We start from the raw sequence: 20532 nt of genomic DNA on the forward strand, positions 1-20532 counted from the left end.
GCTTACATTTTGTTTGTATTTTCTTTCCCATTGTGTTCTTACGCTTTCTGGAATGTTTTTCTTTGCATCTGCATAAAGCTCCTTGGGTGACCCTACAGGCAATACAGGCATGAAGAAAACACTCCAAGGGACGGGACTGTTTTGCACAACGCGCACAACTCAAAGGTATGATTGTTGGAAACAATATGATAATTTGTTTATGAAACTTTTCATTAAGCATGTAGTAAGAAGCAGCAATAAAAAGGTTTGATAAACGATGAGTTTTTCCTCCATGCATGCATCTCTGATAATGCAACTTTCTGTAAGTCCTCTTCACATTTGCCTTCTCTCACTTCAATATTTTCTGTAGCACTGCCTCTACAAACCTTGATGTGCCTTCAACTCGGTAAGATGCAGGCAGATTTCAGAAATGACTGGTTATTTTACAGCGTATATAAGCACAGCAATTTCATCAAAATTACATAACATCACTTAGAGATCGGTATGAGCTACGTCACTTCCTTTGCTTATGGATAGAAGGACCTTCTGTCTGATCTACTGACTGATTTTGAGTCCCGATTATAACTGCAATACTAAGGAACTAAACTGAATCTCCCTGAGAACAGAGAACAGCCTCGTATCTTGACAGCTGGCCACATTCAATAACTGTTATGGATACAAGCAGCACCGCAGAAACAACGAGTTGGATTAAGATTTTCTTTTAATAGGCACTTGACTTAATCTAGAGAAACATCCTCCCATCTGGCAGAACATAAGAGAATTAGCACACATATATCTAAACAAAATTCAGTGTTAAAAAACAGAATATTTTCCTTTGCTTTTAATTGTTTTTCACTTTCTAATACCACATATATGTTATATTCCAAACAACACTAAATGACAAGAATAAATTCTTCATGACACGGGTGAGGCCCTGGAACAGATTGCCCAGAGAAGCTATGGATGCCCCAGCCCTGGAGGTGTTCAAGGCCAGGTCAGATTGGACCTTGGCAACCTGGTCTAGTGGGAGATGTCCAGGACAAGGGGAGGTGAACTGGATAGGCTTTAAGGTCCCCTTCAACTCAAACCCTTCTATAATTCTATAACCAAAGACCTGACGTCTTGATATATTTTATTCCTGTTCTAGCAACAGCTGCAGCAGGCTGCTGCATGTGCACAAGAACAAATTGGTCCACCGAAGGAACACAGGAATTACCTGTTTCTGAATGGATTCAGAAAGCTCCAGGCTGAATTAACAGCTGGCCAAACACTGTCCAGATTTTTTCAACATCTTTCAAGAGATACACTAAGTTGCAAATTTTACACTTAGGGTATGATTTGATAGCTCCCTTACGACCTACAGAGTGTGATATAGGCAAGAGCTGTTAAAATGCCAGAGATGAAACTCCAGGCACATTTTGTGTGTGTGACAGCTGTGCCTGGAACAGCATTTGAAGCCACAGAATATGATAACAATATCAAGACCTCAACTCCCACTAGCTACCTGCTGAAAGCCACAGCAGCTGTGTGGACTTGCATCTCCAGTTTCCTAGGAAACTTTTCTCTGGCAGTCTGGCGGTTCCAAGTTGTCTTGAAAGCATGCAGCTGCAGAAAGCCTTTTGGAGCTGAGAAGCTGCGCCTGGTGCTGTCTCCACAGAATCCTCCCCGTGTCTGGAAGCACTAGTGATTTCACAAGGCATAGTCACGATGCTCATCCCAAGTAGTTACTGCTGCATGCAAATTGCCTATAGCAAACGTGTGACATAAGGACTGCAACAAGGTTAATGTTCACTTCTCAAAATAACTCTGTCAGGAAAATCCTGCCACTCTCTTGGGCTAATAGTGAGATTTCCCGGTCTCCTGTAGTTACAGTTTGAGGATCCACAGAGACCTGGAAGCAGCTTTGTAGTACTGGAAGACAATTACATTTTGTTTAGCTTTTAGAAAGTGAATCCCATCATCTTCCCAGAAAGAGGAAGCTTAGCTCCATGAAAACTGCTGACATTTACAAGGTTTTGCAGAAGAGTTGATTGTTTTCTGTTTTAAGTAGAAAAACATATGGGAAGTCTGAATCCAGCAGGTAAGCAACCATTTTTCAGAATAACGATGCCCTTGTGTATACTTAACAGCTTTCACCCAAGCAGAGCTCAGGTTATCAATGTAATTGCATAGATTTACAAAGGGACAGTTTGGGGTGTTTTTAAACCAGAAATCTAGGAGTAGACTTCTAGTTATACAAGAAAAATTGTGAAGAAATTTTTGTTGGACACAAGACAAAAGACTCTGTTTCGTGGAATATCCAAAGCGTACAAACTGCAACAGGAGGGTACTCCAATAACATGTCCAAAAGGCAGAATCTCTTTCACAGATAAAGACTTCTTGCAGTGGCCAGTTCTGACCTATAACCTTCTTCCAGCTATGACTCTGGCCTGCCCCTCCTTAACAGGATGTGCGAAGAAAAATAGGACTATTTATTAATTAAGATATATAATTAAGAATTATTTAAAGTCACATAGTTATTAATAGTAATAGCACAGACTGCTTTGGGGATCCATAAGTATACAGAAATGTGCAGCTTTATGTTGCTAACACCACACATTTATCACAATTATTCCCAGGAAAACCTGTGGGTTCCCACAGTAACATCTGGATACTACCTCAGCTCTCCTAAAGTCAATGAGTTACCTCACTCTGAGCACAGCTCACACCAATTTTCCTGTCGTCACACTGTATGGCACCTCCAGCACAGTCTACATACCATTCTTCACAGAATCACAGGATGGCTGAGTTGCAAGGGACCTCTGGAGGTCATCTAGTCCAACTTCCCTGCTGAAGCAGGGTCAGCTAGAGAGCACGTTGCCCAGAACCATATCCAGGCTGGTTTGAAATATCTTGAAGGAGGATGACTCCACACCCACTCTGGGCAACTTGTTTCAGTGTCCAACCACCCTCACAGGGTTTGGGTTGGGACACTCTCTCATGTTTGAATGTAATTCTCAGCATTTCAGTTTGTGCCCATTGCCTTTTCTGCTGTCACTGGACACTGCTGAGAAGAGTCTGGCTCCATCTTCCTCATGCCCTGACAAGATCCCTCTCAGCCTTCTCTTCTCTGTGCTGAACAGTCCCAGCACTCAGCCTCTCCTCCCATAACAGATGCTCCAGTCTCTTCATTACTTCTCTGGCCTTCGGTGCACTCACTGCAGCACGTCCATGTCCCTCTTGTACTGGGGAGCCCAAAACTGGACCCAGGACGCCAGAAGTGTCTCACCAGTGCTAAGCAGTGGGGAAGGATCACCTTCCTTAACTTGCTGGCAACTGTCCTAACGCAGCCCTGGAGGCTGTTGGCTTTCTATGCAGCAAGGACACATTGCTGGCTCATGGGAAACATGGTGTCCACCAGGACACTCCTTAAGGCCTTTTCTGCAAAGCTGCTTTCCAGCCAGCGATCCCCCAGCACATGTGGTTGTTCCTCCCCAGGTGCAGGACTTTGCACTTTCCTTGCTGAACTTCACAAGGTTCCTGCTGGGCCATTTCTCCAACCTGTTGAGGGCCCTCTGAAAGGCAGCAAACCCAACTGGTGCAGCAGTAATTCCTCCCAGTTTTACATTGCCTGCAGACTTACTGAGAAGAAGCTTTAGCTTGCTCTTTTTTAAACCAAGTGAAGCCTCGTGTCACGTCACAGACAAGCACTATTCAAATTAATAGTCAAATCCAGATTTGCTGCTAAGCAGTAGGCTGTTTTTTTAGAGGCATATTATAGCGAAGAGAATCATTTATTTGTGCATTTGTGGGAAAGTCGATCCGTGAGTGGCGTTACTACAGGCCAGAAAGGCATATGAACAAAACCTGGCAGGGGCATTCTTTAATACTCTTAGCATTCCTCTAGTTCACAGTCACTTCTTGAAGCTGACAGCTGAAGAGCCAAAAAGTCTTCTCCAGTTGCTTCTGTCCTAAGTCTAAGCCAGAGACTCATTATTCAGTGACTGTCTCTGGGAGAACTGTCTGAAGCAATATCCCAGCATATATATGTTTTCTCAAGCTTGCTTATTGGTTATTCTAATATATTTCCCAAAATGTCTTAGTTTTTGGACATGTTCAAACTCTCAACAGCCACTAATTTTGAGCCATTTCTGAGACAGCAGACATGCATATATCCTGAAATTAGAGCACAAGACCTATAAGATCCATTACTCTGTCTCAACATGTGACCATTCCCTATCTTGCAGGGAAAACATTTTGAGAGGCTCCTACCCTAGACCTGAATTTACTGTGTAATACTGGACAGGGCCTATGGAGTCTCAGAGTAATTTTAAAAAGCAAAGAAAGACGTTGTGTTTTTCAATAGGAACAAGGTTAAGAGCTATAAATCATTAAAGTATGCAATTTCAATCTAAACTGCACATTAGAAGCCTGAACCCAAGAGCACCATACAAGAAGTCCTCATCTAACCATACTAATGCCTGAAGGTTCATCATTTTGGTTGATCAAATCATGATGGCTCTTAAATTTCTACTACTGTGCTTGCACAGAGACAACACAACTGTGAAACCTAACACATACTTCAATTTAAAATCCTCACATCAGGCACACATTTAAGTCTTCTAGGTTGACCTAGGTGGCACGCATAGAGAATGACCGCACAGTGGTAAAACTTCACAGGATAGGCCAAGAATACAACACCTTAGAAAGGCAGTATGGTTTGGAATACTTTATCCAAACTGAACATCACTTTCACTACTTCCTTAGTAGAACTCAAAATATAGCAGTAGTAATAATGGACTGTAATTCTTTAAATAGACCTCTTTATACAGGAATCTGCATTCTAATCCTCTGCCATAGACTGCCAAAGACGTCAGCATACCTGCTCTTAGCACCGGGGCACTTAACAGCTGCCTTTGATATATCTGGTGTCAGAGGTAGTTGATATTAGGAAAAAAAAAAAAAAAAAAAGAAAGCAGCTCATCAGACAGCAGTGTCACAAACTGTCTGAGGGAAAGCACTCTCCAAATGTTTGCTGTAGCTGTATATCCATCCCAATTAAACTTCCTTAAATACGCTGGGGACATTCAAAACTGTTTGCAGTGATTTAACTGTGCAGCTCTCACTGACATTTCTGGGAGTCATGATGATGAATCCCCACATATTGCTCTGAAAGTTCCTCAGCGTGTTGGATGCATGTGTCAAAGTCAGAAGAGCTCTCCTAATGAGCCCCGCTCCCTTTGATGTTTCTACTGGATGGCATTTCTGGCACTGAATGTTTTAGACGTCTCATGCAAAAAAAGTCAAACAGTTTTCACCTTTGATAACCATACATCTTACTTTAAAAGCCTGAACTTCTAAATATTGGGGATAAAGGGTGATTCTTTTATGTCCTTTTTGCCATTGAGAAGTAATGCTTTTGTTAGCAAAAATGAATAATGTTTCAAGTTTTATACATTAGAATACACCAGTCAAGCAATGGCAATGAGGCTAGAAATCAGTATATGAAGTTCAGCAGTGCTAATGCAATGAATACCACATTTCTCAATCAAAAGTATTTTGAAACTGGGGACATTCATCTTCATGTAGTAATTCACTAAAGCCTATGGAGAAAATATCTGGAATTTTAAGGAGAGCCTCCAGAGATTCTGGTAAGCCAAACTTCTGAATGCAAATTTCAACTGACAAGTCTGATTTTAGTATCCTTAAGTACAGTGTTTGCAGTTCATGGCAAAGAGTAAAACTTAGAAAGAACATTAGCATTATTGAAAAACAGTCTAATCGACTTCATCAGGATGCACTTGCTAAGATTAGAGCAGAAAATATTCTGCCTCTTCTATGCAATTAGAGAGACATCAGAAATTCATAGCAAAGGGAAAAGGTTGCATATACATAAATTTAAGAGACCTAAAGAGCAGGTATTTTACTCTCCCATTGCTGGTTTTTGCACCATATTCACAAGCTTTCTCTTAATTTTAGGGAAGAATAACAGCCACTGAGGTTTTGAGATGGCCATTTAAAAATGTATTTGCTGGTCTAAAAGGGTCCATGCCTTTGCTCATTCAAGTTCAAAACTTGAAGAACTCTTCAGATGAGAGCAAGCTTTAGAAAAATCCTAAGCAGATAATGAGTACATTCCAGTGCAAAACTAAAATCTAAGAAATCAGAAAGGACAATGCATGTTTTGGGAAGGTTTTCAATTAGCTTTATAAAATACAAGCTGATTTAGCACTGATTCTCTAGCTCTAAGGGTAAAACTGCTCTGCCTGGCTACAAAGCCAGAGCCTCTGGAGACAGCTGTGCTAACACGGCCCAGCAGAGCAGCGTGACTGCACAGGCAGCTTCCGACTTCTGTCCAGGTACCTGTGTCAGTAAATCACATCCATGTGTGCATCCTAATTCTCAGCCCTATTCAAGAAACACAACCACCAATCAAAGGAAGTTTTGATCAAGTAGCACGTGCAGGATTTGACCTGGTATATTATAGGGGGATCTCCTGGAGCCTATACCAAAACCCCAGTAGCTACAACACAGGCTGTATAAGGAACTTGAAACGTTTCATTGTAATTCCTTCATACTTTGTCCTGCTCCTCAACAACATAAAGGTCTTAAAGGTTTCTTTGCCTGCTTTTCTTGGGCGGGCATAAGGACCCCTTCACTACAGTACATTCATGAGAGTTTTTTCCAATCTCATAGAAAGATTTCCCATTAGACAGCTTCCACAGCGGCAGCTGAGCACAACAAAACCTGGAAATGAGAGTTATCCACATGATATGTCATTTTCAATCCTGCTCAAAGCATTACCAGTCTCATCCCACCAGCTACTGGTGTAGGCCAAGCCCCCTGAAAGCACTGCTGCAGTCACCACCAAGGAAAGGATTCAGCCAGTGCTGCCACTCACAAGGCTCATTAAAAGCTATCAAGGCTCATTGATTGTGCAAACACAGGAGCTCACAGAGACTCTCCTTCAAGTTTGGAGAGCAGAATAAAATGTGGGAAGATTATGATTTTGATTTTCAATTATATGGTGAATTATTGAATGTCGAACTATCCAACAGAGACGAGACTATGAAAGTTGGATTTTAATGTGCAGTATATTCTCTGAGGATGTTTCAGGTCATGTGGCAGACAAGCAGAGGGAAGAATTATTGTTCCTCAGCACTGAGAGATACTGCTAGATATACCTTTCAAAATTTTAGGTACTGGCCGAACTAAGTGTCATAACCTATATAAACAGCCTTCTGCTTTCTATTTTACATCCCTCAGCTCGTGTTTCAAAGTGTCCCAATGCATCTGCCAGCCTAACGAGGAGGAGCAAGTGATCCAGAACTCGTTTAATATCTTCCTTTCACACAGAACCAAGTCTGCCTGCAAACACCAACTGTAAATTGCATTTTTATTTGGCAAATTTCCAGCAATGCACAGCACCACCAACAAGGAAAAAACAAAAAAAAAAACAAACAAACAAAAAAAAAAAAACAAGGGCATGTTCATGTAATAACCAACTTAATACCATTATCCAGGCTGGAGTCTGACAAGGACAGATCAGACTGAAGTGCAAAAAGGGTTCCATATCATTTGAGACCCTAAACAAGAAGCTTGAGCACCACAGCAGCAGTGCAGCACAATCACGAGACCAATGCACTGGGTAATAATGACTTTCAGTATTTGTGCAGTAACAAACACTTTGGAACAACACTAAATAAACATAGCAGAGAAGGAAAGTCCTTGCAAGGTAGTACAACGATAGCCTTGGATTCCAACATGTTTCAAGATACTAGAAATTGAAATGAAATTCTAATAGAACAGCCATCTTTTGCAAGACCCCGTGTAGAGCCAGAAGTACGTATTTGGATATAATTCCTTGGTGACAGATTTAGGATAAATTAGTTTTGAAAGAGAGTAATTGGGAATTCTTTGCATCACAGTATTTGGTGCAGGAATGTCTCCTTACCCTTGACAGTCCTTCAGAATTGTATCAAAAGTCCTAGATTTCCTCGGTATGCTTTATGCATAATTCACTCAAAAACTGTAAGAACATAAAGCTGGCAGAGCTAAACTGGAGCTGTGAAATGAAAACACTATGATTTTCTGCATACATGAAATAAAAAAACTATGATTGCCAGCACGCATTTTATTTGCCACTCATTCCCTCCTTTCAGCCATTCATTCTGATGCAGCCGATAAATACATGTTCTGCTATTTCCCCACGAGATTTTGATTCATTGAATGCACAGACGCTTGCTGAAGAAAAAATCAGCCTTAGCAGTTAACATCTGGTAACATTTTACACAACTGACAAATGGGTTAAGCTCCAAATAAGCAGCAACTCAGCCTAAAATCCATTAAAATTACTGCATTGTATTTAGTATCAAGACAGTAAACTTTGAAAAACAGTCTGAGCCAAAGCTGACACAAATAATCCACACTAAGTTGTACTGCTTATCACAATAAAGACTTTTCCTAGTAAAACCAAAAAGATGCAGTATGGTGGATATTGTCGTGGCCAAAAAGTGCAAGGTTAGAAATAATTTGACAAACCACAGTAAACAAAACACAGCTGTTCTTATTTGCAATTCCTATGTCGGACTATGAGCATACAACCAGCTGAAGAGCTTATGCTTGAAGTTAAAATACTGCTCTGTAAGTTTCAATAGCTTATTTTGTCAACCCTTACCTTGTTGATAGAACCTAAATAATTTCATTAATTTATTCCTCCCTCTTGCACGAGTTCATCATTACGTGATGCACTGAAATATTGCATACAAGTGGCACCAGTTACTGTGCCATGCCAAAAGGCTGCTCTGGGATCCTGAGCCCTTCGTTTCTGAAACAGTGCTAATTTCCTTCTCGGCATTTTTCACACGTTAGAGCAAAAAGCCATCCTGTGGAGCAAATACCTTAAAAATTCTTGGGTTCCCCTATTTTAATCTCTATTTGTTTACACACAAATTTGCACCTCCTCTAAAGGTTTAAGGTTATTCACACAATGATCTATCTTTGCACAATCCTAACCCAGTATTACAAAATGGGCTTAAACCCCAAACTACTATTTTCCACAGCAGCGTCCTCTTTCAAAGATGGAAAACCATCTGAAAGTTAATAATCTAAAGAAGGAAATATTCTTTATTTCTGCAAAGATGCTATTAATGGGATGAAATTACAAAATGACAGTAAAAAGGAATTACTTTTTCTGAACACGGAACTCCTTCAGCCCAAAGTGAGGAACTGGCACTATCCAAGCAGTTCTGTATTATGTGTCACCCTCTACAGGACAGCCACAACTGACATTAAAATGATAACTACATTTTTTTCCCTCTTATTTCTACAGCATTGGCGAGCCCAATGAGAGCAGTGGGTGCTACTGAGCAGTGGACCCTCACTGACAAACTGATTAAGTACGTACCGGATAAATGGGCAGGTGGGGCTGGACTGAAAGCTCCCAGAGGATACAAAATGGGCAGGAGCAGCTGCCAGACCACCCAGGAGCACTGCCTTTCAGAGGTACCTTGGCCAGCAGGAACCTCATCAAGTTCAACAACAGGAAATGCAAAATCCTGCTCCTGGGAAAGAATAACCCTATGTACTGGTACAGTTTTGAAGACTGATTATGAAAATTTAGGTGCTATCCCATTCAAATTTTATGACCTCTGCGTGGTGCCTTACTGATCATAGTGCTGAAGGTACGAGTTTAATTTGCAAAGATGTCTCATTCCTACAACTTCTACTGAAGCCCACAGAAATTACAGTTGATTTAGCATCTCTGAAAATCGTTCTCACAAGTTGGCATCATAAAAAAAACATACAGTCACTTCACTTTGGAAAGTGGAAACAAAGTGTTTGTTTGCTATCCCCCCCCCCCCAAAAAAAAAAAAAAAAGCTGACCTGAGAATATCTCTAGCTATTTAAGCACAGTTCTACATTATAAATTTTTATAACACTTAAGACTAAAAGTCTCTTGTACTCATTACTAAAAAATTTGCATCCTTATTTCCTTATTGTTCTTAGTGAGAAGTTTAAATCATCAAAAGTACGCAAATTTTCAGTTCTAGTTTACAGTCAGATTTCACTGTAAATCAACTTCTAAAACACTGGTGTTCATTTTGCCTAAGAAGGCATAGCCAAGTTTAAATTCCTCTTGAATAAAATTAACTCAGGATAAATCTCATTTAAACTAAACTCACATTTCTCCACTGGTTTAACTAAACTCATTCACAATTTTTCTGTTAATGAAACTGGAGCAATCCTAAATGTCTGTGTCATAACCCAGGTGCCTAAATCTCAGTGAAATGTAAGGGAGGGTAACCCCTCAGTGACTATGCACCAATTTTATCTCAGACCTGAGCTACATTTCCAACACATGCTTTCCGGATCAAGCCTAATAACATGAACAAGATAGTACTTCTATAGGCACATCGTGTAGACTGTTGAAAATGCAATACCTCCCGAACACAGAATTGAACCAGAATTGTCCCTTCAACACTCTTTGGCTCTAGTAAGGATCAGCTTTAGTAAGTCTCCAAAACAGTATTTATTAAATCCCTTGCTAACAGAAGGGACTCTCTGTAGTTTACCTTGTTATTGATAGATAACAAGGTAGATGCCAAGGTCACAGCCTTTAGTCCTCATTTTTTTTTTTTTTAATTATTTTTAATTATTTTTTCCAGTTTGTTTATTTTGGCACAACAGTTATCAGGTTGGCTTTGGATTACAGCCTAGTCAGTCTCTGCTGCACAAGAACATCAGATTCTTCTCCTCACCCCATCCTCCCAAATCCTTCCAGCAAAAACCTTTCCCCAGCAGACAGCTGTGCACCTGCCATAGCACACCGTGCTCATCAGCTTCAGTAAATGCAATGGGCAATAGGGGAAAAGTACAGAGAAAGAAAATCACATATACCATGTTACAAATCCACAGAGAGCACTAGCTAGCAACAATAGGCCAAAGAGCATTATTGAGTAATTTTTCTGTGCATTCAAAGGTAGCAGTTTTGGAAGGCGTGAACTTGCCTTGGACATCGCTTGTCACAATGTAATCTTCAAAGGAGGTATTGTAGGTTTGGGACAGGGCACAACAGGGCTCCAACTCCTCAGAGAGCTCTCAGTGGCTTTTCTTAGTCACGCTAACTAAATAGCCAACTTGTGGCTAACTTTGAGGGAGGAACAGAAAAAAAATTTGCAAACCTACCCCTGGAAAAGCAGAGATGGCTGAAAAAGTCTTCAAAATTAATACAAATATTACTTTTTATGTCCCTTACTCATGTCAACAGAATAAGGTAAAGGTGTATATTAATGTGTACTGATGTACGTGTGCATTAATAATAAATACTCTTACATTTGTTATTAGTGTACATGTGTCCAGGTGAGGTATCCCTCAAAGTTCTTTGCCAGTCAGTAGCTGTCCCAGACAATGACTGTCCTGAAGCTTTTTTTTTCTGTAGAAAGGTGAAGTCAAGTCTTTGTCACATTCTGGCAAAAAAACAGAAATGGGAGATTTTTCCCAGCTAATAAAGAAACAAGCAGAAATTAAAGTAATTCCTGCAACAAGCCAAACACAAGAATTTTGTCTTTGTATCACATTTCTCTAGAATAGCTTGCTCTCATTATTTTCACAGTAAGTCCACCTATACCATTTTAAACAGAGAATATATTTCAGTGTATGGTTTATTGTGATTTACCTGAAAGAAAGATTCAAGTACAAAGCAGAAAACTGCAAGACACTAGCAGTTGCTCACTCTTCTAAGTTTCCAACAGTTGTTTTACTTATGGTAAAACTGCAGCTCCTTAGAAAGTTATTAAAGGAATGTAATTACCTACTTTTACTGGGTCTCAAGTCTTCAGCACCTACCATACTAATGTTGCCAGATTTCGGGATAACACACACCAAGAGAACGAAGACCGAGTTCACATCCCAAGGACGACTTGTGAGTGCTATGGAGCACATGCCAAAGGTATTAGCCTGGATATTATACTCTGGTAATGCAGCTAATTATCATCTGCACCTATTTTAGTCATGAGTGCTGTGGACTGCATATGACTGCATCAAACACAAAGACCTTCACAGCACTCATTACAACTAATGGCGTAGGATAAATATGAAAGCACATAGCCTCACCGCTACTAAGACAGATGTCAGACACATTGCAAGTACCTCAAGGTAACATAAAAGTGGCTATTAATTGTTATCTTAACAGTAAGACTGTTTTCTTGGCTGTGAAAACCATGAGTTTGCACAGAGTGTTTAACAATTTTCTGCTCTAAACCTGATTTTAAAAGTACTTTACAACTCCTGCAGAGAGAGATCCTTGAGCTGCAATGCCTTTACCAGATTGTGTAATGATTAAAGCTTCAAAAAACTGCTTTGCCCTATCAAGAAACTTCTTGAAATTTCAGAAACTTTTCTATGTTTCTTTTTTTCAATGAAAATGAAACAGAAACCTAAAATATTCATGCAAAAAAAAAAAAAAAAAAAAAAAAAAACACCACCAAAAGAGAAAAGGGAGAAGATATACTATTTCCTTTGCAACCAAAAGGACATTTTTTACGTGGCTGCGGGTGACCTGATTCAAGTCTTCACTGTGCCATTTTCCTACATCATAAGTAAAATGTTTTAGGTGTCAGACTATGTTTTTTCAGGGAGGGCCTTCTACTTCTCTTCTGCTTTCTTTTTGACCTCAAAGTCTGATCCAAGATATCTTTTTTTGATATTTTTTTTCTGTAATTGGAACATTCCCAAGAAAAGGTCTGTTTTCAATAATTCTAATTTCTGATGAAATAAGCTTCATAGAAAATAATTCCTGAGCAGTTCTAGTAATGTGTGATGTAAAAAGAAATACATGAACAGACTGAAAACTTAATTACAGAGTCTCCCAGGAAAAATGGTTTCCTTCTTACAATGGGCAGGGGCCATGACCGTAAGACACAGGGGACTGCATCAAACTTCTGCTGTAACAGATGGGGGGGTTACAGGCACACAGAACAGCTAAAAGTACTTCTTCAGAACAGAACAAAAATGTGGAAAAACGAAAAATGGACAAAGCCATGCCAAACCATAAAGTCTCCTTAGGTCACTATCTATGTCAAGAATTTGATTCAGATTTGCCCATGGTACAACGAGTGCATCGACTTGGGTCATGATTTGAACGTCAGTAGAAGTAATCACTAAAGTATGTAAAACCATCAATTCATCAATTTCATCAATTCATTTTTAAATGGTCCCTCAGGACCTTGTTGTATTCTGGTGTTTCCTCCAGGACCTTGTTATGTGTGAGAGTTACCTGACGAACATTAGCCACTAGAAGATGCTTCTTCCAGAAAAAAGCACCTGGTAACATAAAGTCCCCAGAACAGCCCCAGTTGCTCTTTAGATACATCTGAACTAATTAATAAAAAACACTCTGAGCTGTTCTATAGCACTGGGGACAACTCCCATGGAATGGTCCAACCAGAAATTAGTAAGCCTCCAGCACTGAGCTGGCCACATCCAATGTGCCTGTTGGGGACACTCATGGTAACTCTCAAAATACACCCAGGAGTTGTCTGGGAGGACAAAGCCAAAGCTGTGTCAGGGACCGACAGAGCTGTTTAACAGTACATTTAACAGCTACGTTCATGTACATGTGTCTGTACGCTGCCATTGTTTAATTTAATAAATTTTATACAATAGGAGTGGCTTTTGCATATTCTTACATGATTTGCAGTGTGGCATGAATGATTCAGTGCCACAGTTTAATGGGTCACACACACAGGAATGGAGTATTCTGCAGATTGACAGATTTCTGTGGTTCAGCCTTATTGTTAGACAAAAATTAAAGAAAAATTAATCCCAAAGACAGATTTACAAAAAAAAATAGGACAAAACTGCAATAAAACCAGTATTACTTTTTACATCACAGATTTATGCAGCTTTTCAAATGGCTCCTAGGGTAAGGTAAATAATTTCTAACATAACCTTGGGTATTCCAGGAGCTAAAAACCATTTGGTCCTGTTGTCCCCTGGAATGACCTTCAACATCATTATGCAATGATCTATCAAGGTCAGTTTAGGTTACTAAGTTTCCTCCAGGTTCCCTACAAACAGGGCTTGTTTTCCCTTAAAGGCAACAAAGCCACGAGAGATAATATGAGGAAACTGTATTCTTTCTTTTATACTAGCAATGCAGAGTCAGGAAACTTCTAACTGCTGCTATTGCTGATACACCAGTTACGCTAGGGAGCTGGGAGATGTTCAGATATCACTTGCCTTGAAACTTCTGCCCATACCTTTTCATTCATTGCCTTGAATTGTTTTTATATGCGCTCTGAGCTACAGGAAATCTAAATTCCTTTTCCCATGAGCATCGTGAGAGCTTGCAGAGCTGTCATTTATTTCACAGAATTTATTAATTGTTTTAGTTTAGGGGAAAGAAGGTTTTCGGTTTAAAGTAGGGTTTCAGGAACATGGTTTCTTATTATGATAGTGGCTCTATCACAGCTTATTGTATTTCTTATCACCTCTTTTGATAAAATAGCTGATTTTAGAATAAACTTTCTGTGGCACTGAATAGAATGCATAATCCCTGCTTCAGGGTTTGCAGAGGGTCTAGAGATCAGTAGAAATACTATTCATTGTCACCAATTGATAATGCAGCATTTTAGTTGAGGATTTCAAAGTTCCCTGGGGAAGGGAAGGTTATATACTGGTGTCTGTTCTACATTTAGCATTTCACAGTTAACATGGTTCTGTCAGCCTTGTTCCGAATAGGAGCAATCAAAACAAGTATATCAAAACCTGTGCTTGAAGTTGTACTTTATGGTGTCAGAGGAACGATCTTTACTGCAACATTAGATTTGTAACAGTTCAGAACATTGGCTCACATTTTGCCCTGCCTTCACATCCCTGGCCCAGGATGGATTGTCAGACCTTAACGGGCATCTTCCAGTCGACAGAGAATTGGTCTTAGTACAAGGGTTACTGAGCCCATACAAAACTCCAGTGAAAGCGAAAAAAATAAAAATAAAAATAAAGGAATAAAAAGTCCTCTGCAGGGGAGAAATTCAGCATCTGTAAGAGCTGCTGCACTCCTGCTGCTTTACTAGCAGTCAGAGCTGACTTCACTATTCTGCCCAGCCTATAAAAGGAAAATCTCAATTACCTGTGCTAAAGAGTCATTCTCTTACATAAACTGATTACTCAGGATGGATTTTGATAGCTGCGTTTGTCCCTAGTGGAGAAGACAGTATGCTTAACTGTCCAGAAAATATATTCTGCCCACCTGCATCCTAGTAATTGCTAACAAAATAGAAATCAAAATAATTACTGGTGCAAGCATCTCCAAAGCCTACCAACTGGCATTTCAGACCTGGGGAAAGGTTTTATAATCTGACAGGCAGGGGATGGCTGAATTCCACTAGTGGCCGAATTAAAAAACTATCATTCGCAAAGTCCTCACAGTCAAAAATTTAATTTGTGTGTTATTTTCAACAAATTTGAAATACATTTGTTAATTTAATGTATCGGAAATAAACACAGAGTTTTGTTGCCTGAACACTGGAATGCAAATGAAGCAGCAGTGCTTCAGAACCACTTCAAGCAAAAGCAACACTGTTTTATAAGAACACGGGTTTTGACTCTTACTGAATTATAAAATCACTTATATTCATTTTTATTTTGAAATCATAACAAACACATTAAGCTTACTTTGGAAACCAGTAGACCTTGCTTGCATGAGGGAAAAAATCTGCTTAAGGGTTTTATTTTTCTCCAGAAGAAAATGGAAGCAAATAATATTGTTTCAAAGCAATTTAGGGTTGATGGGAATATTGGAATTCCTTGTATCACCTCCCATGAGTTACATGGACTTATAGTAAATTACATCTTGTTCAGCACAGCCTCAGATTGGAAATTACAAACAATATACCAAAAGCCTCCAGCTATGAGGCTTATAACAGTAAATATAATTTGGAGTAGCTTGCATTTTTCTAAAATTGTATCATTTTAGAAAAAGAGTGATGTTTATAAAATGTTTTTATTTTCCTTATTTTATCAAGTATAACAAAAGTCAAATAAATGCTTCACTGAGCAATTTAATATATATAAAATGGCTTCAAGTAATTATCTGCAACAGTGTCTTGGAAAAATAACACATTTGTTATTTTTGGCATTTCCTGGTTGGTGTATGCAGAATGTCTCAATATTTAACTGTTATATGTCAGCCGCATTCACTGACCTGCTATTTGCTAGACAGCTCCCTGAAAGGATAATTGTTCGTTTTCTTGTCTATGGACTTCTAGACTGAAATAATGTTTACAGAATTTGACAGACACCTTACAAAATAAAATTAAATCTCTACAGAAAATAGATAGAGCAAAACTTTCAATCAACTGAGAATTCTTGTTCTAGATCTGGTCTTGAAAATTAGAGCCCAGACACCTAAGGAAAGTAACTCTTTTTTTACATGACAGCTTCAGCACACGACTGAAAAACTGCTGGACATATTTACTTCTGTGATTAGGAATAAATACAAAAAAAAAAAAATTGCTAGTGAAGAGAGTAACAGCAATATCATTTTTAATATCCAGAAGAAGGTATTATTTCCAGTCACCAAACATTTCCCACCAGGCTCAGTGCATCTGCTCTAAGTAATGAGGACCAAGAAATGAGAGCAGGGATTAGTTTAGAACTACTGCTTTGGCTGAATTTGCCATGATATTGCAAATGGACATAAAACACCTTCAATATCTTTTTTTAGGTGTGATTGACAAGTTTAATTTATTTGATGTACTTAGTTATAGGAGTAGCAATAAAGCAATGGAAGGAAGTGAGACTGACGCTGCATGGTAGAGTTGCCTTGGCAACAGAGCAGTCAAAGGTAAGGCAGGAGATGTTCAGGGACTGATGCAGAGGCAGAATTCTCCCTTGGTATGGAAGAATGAGAAGTTTCACAACAAAAGGCAAATTGTAGCAATATAACACAGCTCTTGCCTGCGACAATGGTAATATCCAGAATATGTGACTTTAAACATCCAGCATTGCTGTGCTGTATTGGTAAACACTGATAGGCAGTCTGAAAATCTTTGTTTGGGAAAAGATGGAAGTTAACAGGCTAAATGTATAGGATAAATAAGGACGTCGGCACCTACTTTTGTGTCTTTGTACAGCTGCAAAAATGAAACCTAGATGAAAACCGATTTCACGTTTTCCTGTTATAACTCTTGCCCCAGACTAGTCTCTGACAAAGGCGAAGGTATCAAGCCGCCTGCTTGCTGCCAGACAGCTGAATATTCCTCCTAAGGTTATGACAGGCGAGCACAATTCTCAGTGCTCTCTTTCCAAAGAGAGTAATATTTTTGACAGATGGATGTAACAGCTTCCATTTTCATTAGCATCATAAACATAGGGAAGTACTAGAAAAAAATCCCATGTCTGAGCAAGTAAAATTTCACGGCAGTATTTCTAGGCCCCACTGAAAGAATTTTCTTGTAGCAGGCACTTCCTTTGCTTCCTTCATCAGAAATCAAATGTTACCCAAAAATGCTAAGGTTTGCATGCTAATGACTGAGAAATAATTGAAATTAAGTACAGTTACACGAGTAAAAACTCTGAGGACTCAGCCAGCCTTCTGGAAATATTGAAATCCTCTCATCTTTCATTAGTTTTCTGTGAAGTTGCGCACCTGCACAGCAGAGAGTCACAGTTTGCAGGAATGCACATCCTGGCTGGGCTTCCAAATGCACAGTTGTAAACCCAGACACAGTGACACCGAGCAAGGCATAAATGACACAGCCTTAGAAAGGAAAGGACTGACCTTTTCTTGTCGACAATGCAGATCCACGGTTAAGCTGGACATCGGCAGAGGACGAGAAGAAAGGTCACATCAGGTGGCAGCCAGCTAGTGTGGATAGGGAAAGGAAGGGCAAGGCAAGTTCATAATTCAGTACTTCTTTTTGAGCTTCATTATTTCTCACTACAACCGCAATCTGAAACAGAAGAACAGTTTGTTTTTACTGTTGACATCTTCTTAGGTTTGGAAACCATCACTTACACACAGAATAAAGGAAATTATCACAAATATGACTTGTAATCATCTGTGCTGTAGAATTTGTTTTCATTATAAAACATCTGCCATGTTTTTAAGCATAAATATAATGAACTTGGTTTTTGAAGCAGTTTAGACTATATGCTTTATGTAATACTATAGATTAAGAGACCTCTTGTTCACCTTGCACAGGACTTTACAATGAGCAATAGTACCACAATTTACACTTCCCCCATATATCTTTTGCCAGGACTAAAACTTGATCAATACAGTGAACTTCAACCTGCTGCATCTCACAAATTAAGGCATAGAACAGGCTGCATTAATTGTTGCATAGTCCAATTGACAGCAATGGGCATCCTTGATACGTCTCTTATTACTTAGCTACTACCAATTTGGAGGGGTACGGTGTTCATTCTATAGCACACACGACAGAAGTGTCTCTTGTAGGACTCCCCTGAGCACAAGGACTCACTAAAATCCACCAACACTGTGGGCTGGGCTCTATTAACATTTTATACTTACAAAGCACTTCCCATTCATGGACTCCAGGAGCTTGACAATGTTAAGCCGAACAAAATTATTTAACGTGAAGTCTGTATGCTTTTCTACATGCAAGTGGCTAGAGTAGAGCACGCAGAAATGTCTTTACCCTAAATCACCGAGTAATATACTAAGACTCTTAACTGATTTTATCTATTTATTTTGTAAGTTCTACATGTAAAATAAGTGGACTACACAGTCTACTTTTCCCTAGCAGAATCAAGTCAGGAACCTCAGGACCAAGACTCCAAAAGCGCTACCACAAAGACTGAGCTACTTCATCCAATAGGTATTTCAGCAAAATGAAGTACCAAAGAGCCAAAAAAAAATAAAAAATAGCACTTTTGAAACCAAAACTATTCTTGGCCATGATCAGCAAATATAACGGTGAAATAGTACATTTTCGGCTTGCAAGATTTATTTTTTACCCACATTTAGTATTACTATGGTGAACAAAACCAGGGTAATAATTTGGAGGAAATTCTACAGTTGGCCATGGGATCATCAAAATATATTTTACATGCTTTAAAATTTATTTTCTTCACTAGAATTATACTTCTAAAATGTATCACCCATGTAAACAAATAACCTAAATAAATATAAAAGTTAAAATATGCACTGTTAACTCTACTAATAACTGAAGAAATCTGTTTTGCACTGAATTGCAGATAGGGAACCCATGCTGCACTATACGTGCTGTAGCAAGGGGTTTGGTAAAATGACTTCACAAAACATAGCCTAAATCTCCAGCTGAAGAAATGACTGTTTATTCTGCCTTGTCATTTTCATCCTCAATCAGGTTGGAATGCCCTACATTTCTATATCCTTTCTATTATCTGTTCTAATAGTATTTCTCAATACAGTTCATTGGAAATGCAACTTTATTCTTTCTAAGCTTTAAAGAAACTAAAAAGTAACATGGTACTGACATTTTAGAAAATCTTTCCTTGATTTTGTGTTCAATTTAGCCAGCAGGTGATAGTATTCATTAAGAGTCAGAAATTCACCGGGAAGCAACAAAAGCAATTCCCTTTCTGATCTACGAATACAAAGCAAGACACAGACATTTTTAAAAGCTCTGGGGTTTGGTTCAGATTTTAAGACAATTACACATATAAAAACAAAATTTACCGTTAAAGCACCTTCCTCTTATTTTTCCGAGCTTACGTGGGAATTTGCCTGTTAAAGTAGTTTTCATCTTTAAATATTAATCAGACAGTAACACTGATCATAAACATTTCATTCACTAGCTTTGGTTAATATACTTTGTTGACTAAATGTAGTTTAAGTGAAAAATAAGGTGTGTTTTTTTTTGGTAACTATTTCTACTTTTTAAATCAATTTTAGGATTAAAATGCACTTAAGTTCACATGCATACAGTTGGATGAATGCCAAGTAATTAACATTATAGGGAAAAAACTTCCCAGCATAATGAACAAATCAAATAAATACATCTGGATAAATGCATCTAAAGCCATGTAACTCAAGATTCTCTTAAAAAAATAAAAAATAATAATAATAAAAAAAGAACCATAACTTTAAGTTGAGTACTTGGTTGCAAATCAGCTTTAAAAATTATATGCAAGCGGAAATAAATTCTACTTAGGGGAAAAAAGTATAACACATGTAGCTTGAATTACATTTTCCAACAAACCTTTCAGGGGACTAACATCTATTTCCTGTGCTCATGTCCAGCAGAGCAGAGTTCTGAAGCCACCAGCCTTGATTGCCATGCAGCTATGCAAATACAAAGCAGAAAGCACCTTTTTCTTTTTGCAGGGTAGACAGCATGGGAGGGTAATATTTTCTTCTCTTTCATTTGGTTCTGATTGAAATGGTTTTAGGAACCCATCATAACCCTGGCTGCACTACATTTCCTCATTATTACAATGCAGACACATAGGCAGAAGGTTAATCCTTTGAAAACATATGGGCTGTTCTTACAAATAAAAAATAAAAAGGGATGTGGGAAGAACGGGACACATCGTGTGAGACCTTGGAAAACCTTGTTTTAT

Source organism: Oxyura jamaicensis, chromosome 5 (assembly GCF_011077185.1).
Source record: "Oxyura jamaicensis isolate SHBP4307 breed ruddy duck chromosome 5, BPBGC_Ojam_1.0, whole genome shotgun sequence".
Lineage (NCBI taxonomy): Eukaryota > Metazoa > Chordata > Aves > Anseriformes > Anatidae > Oxyura > Oxyura jamaicensis.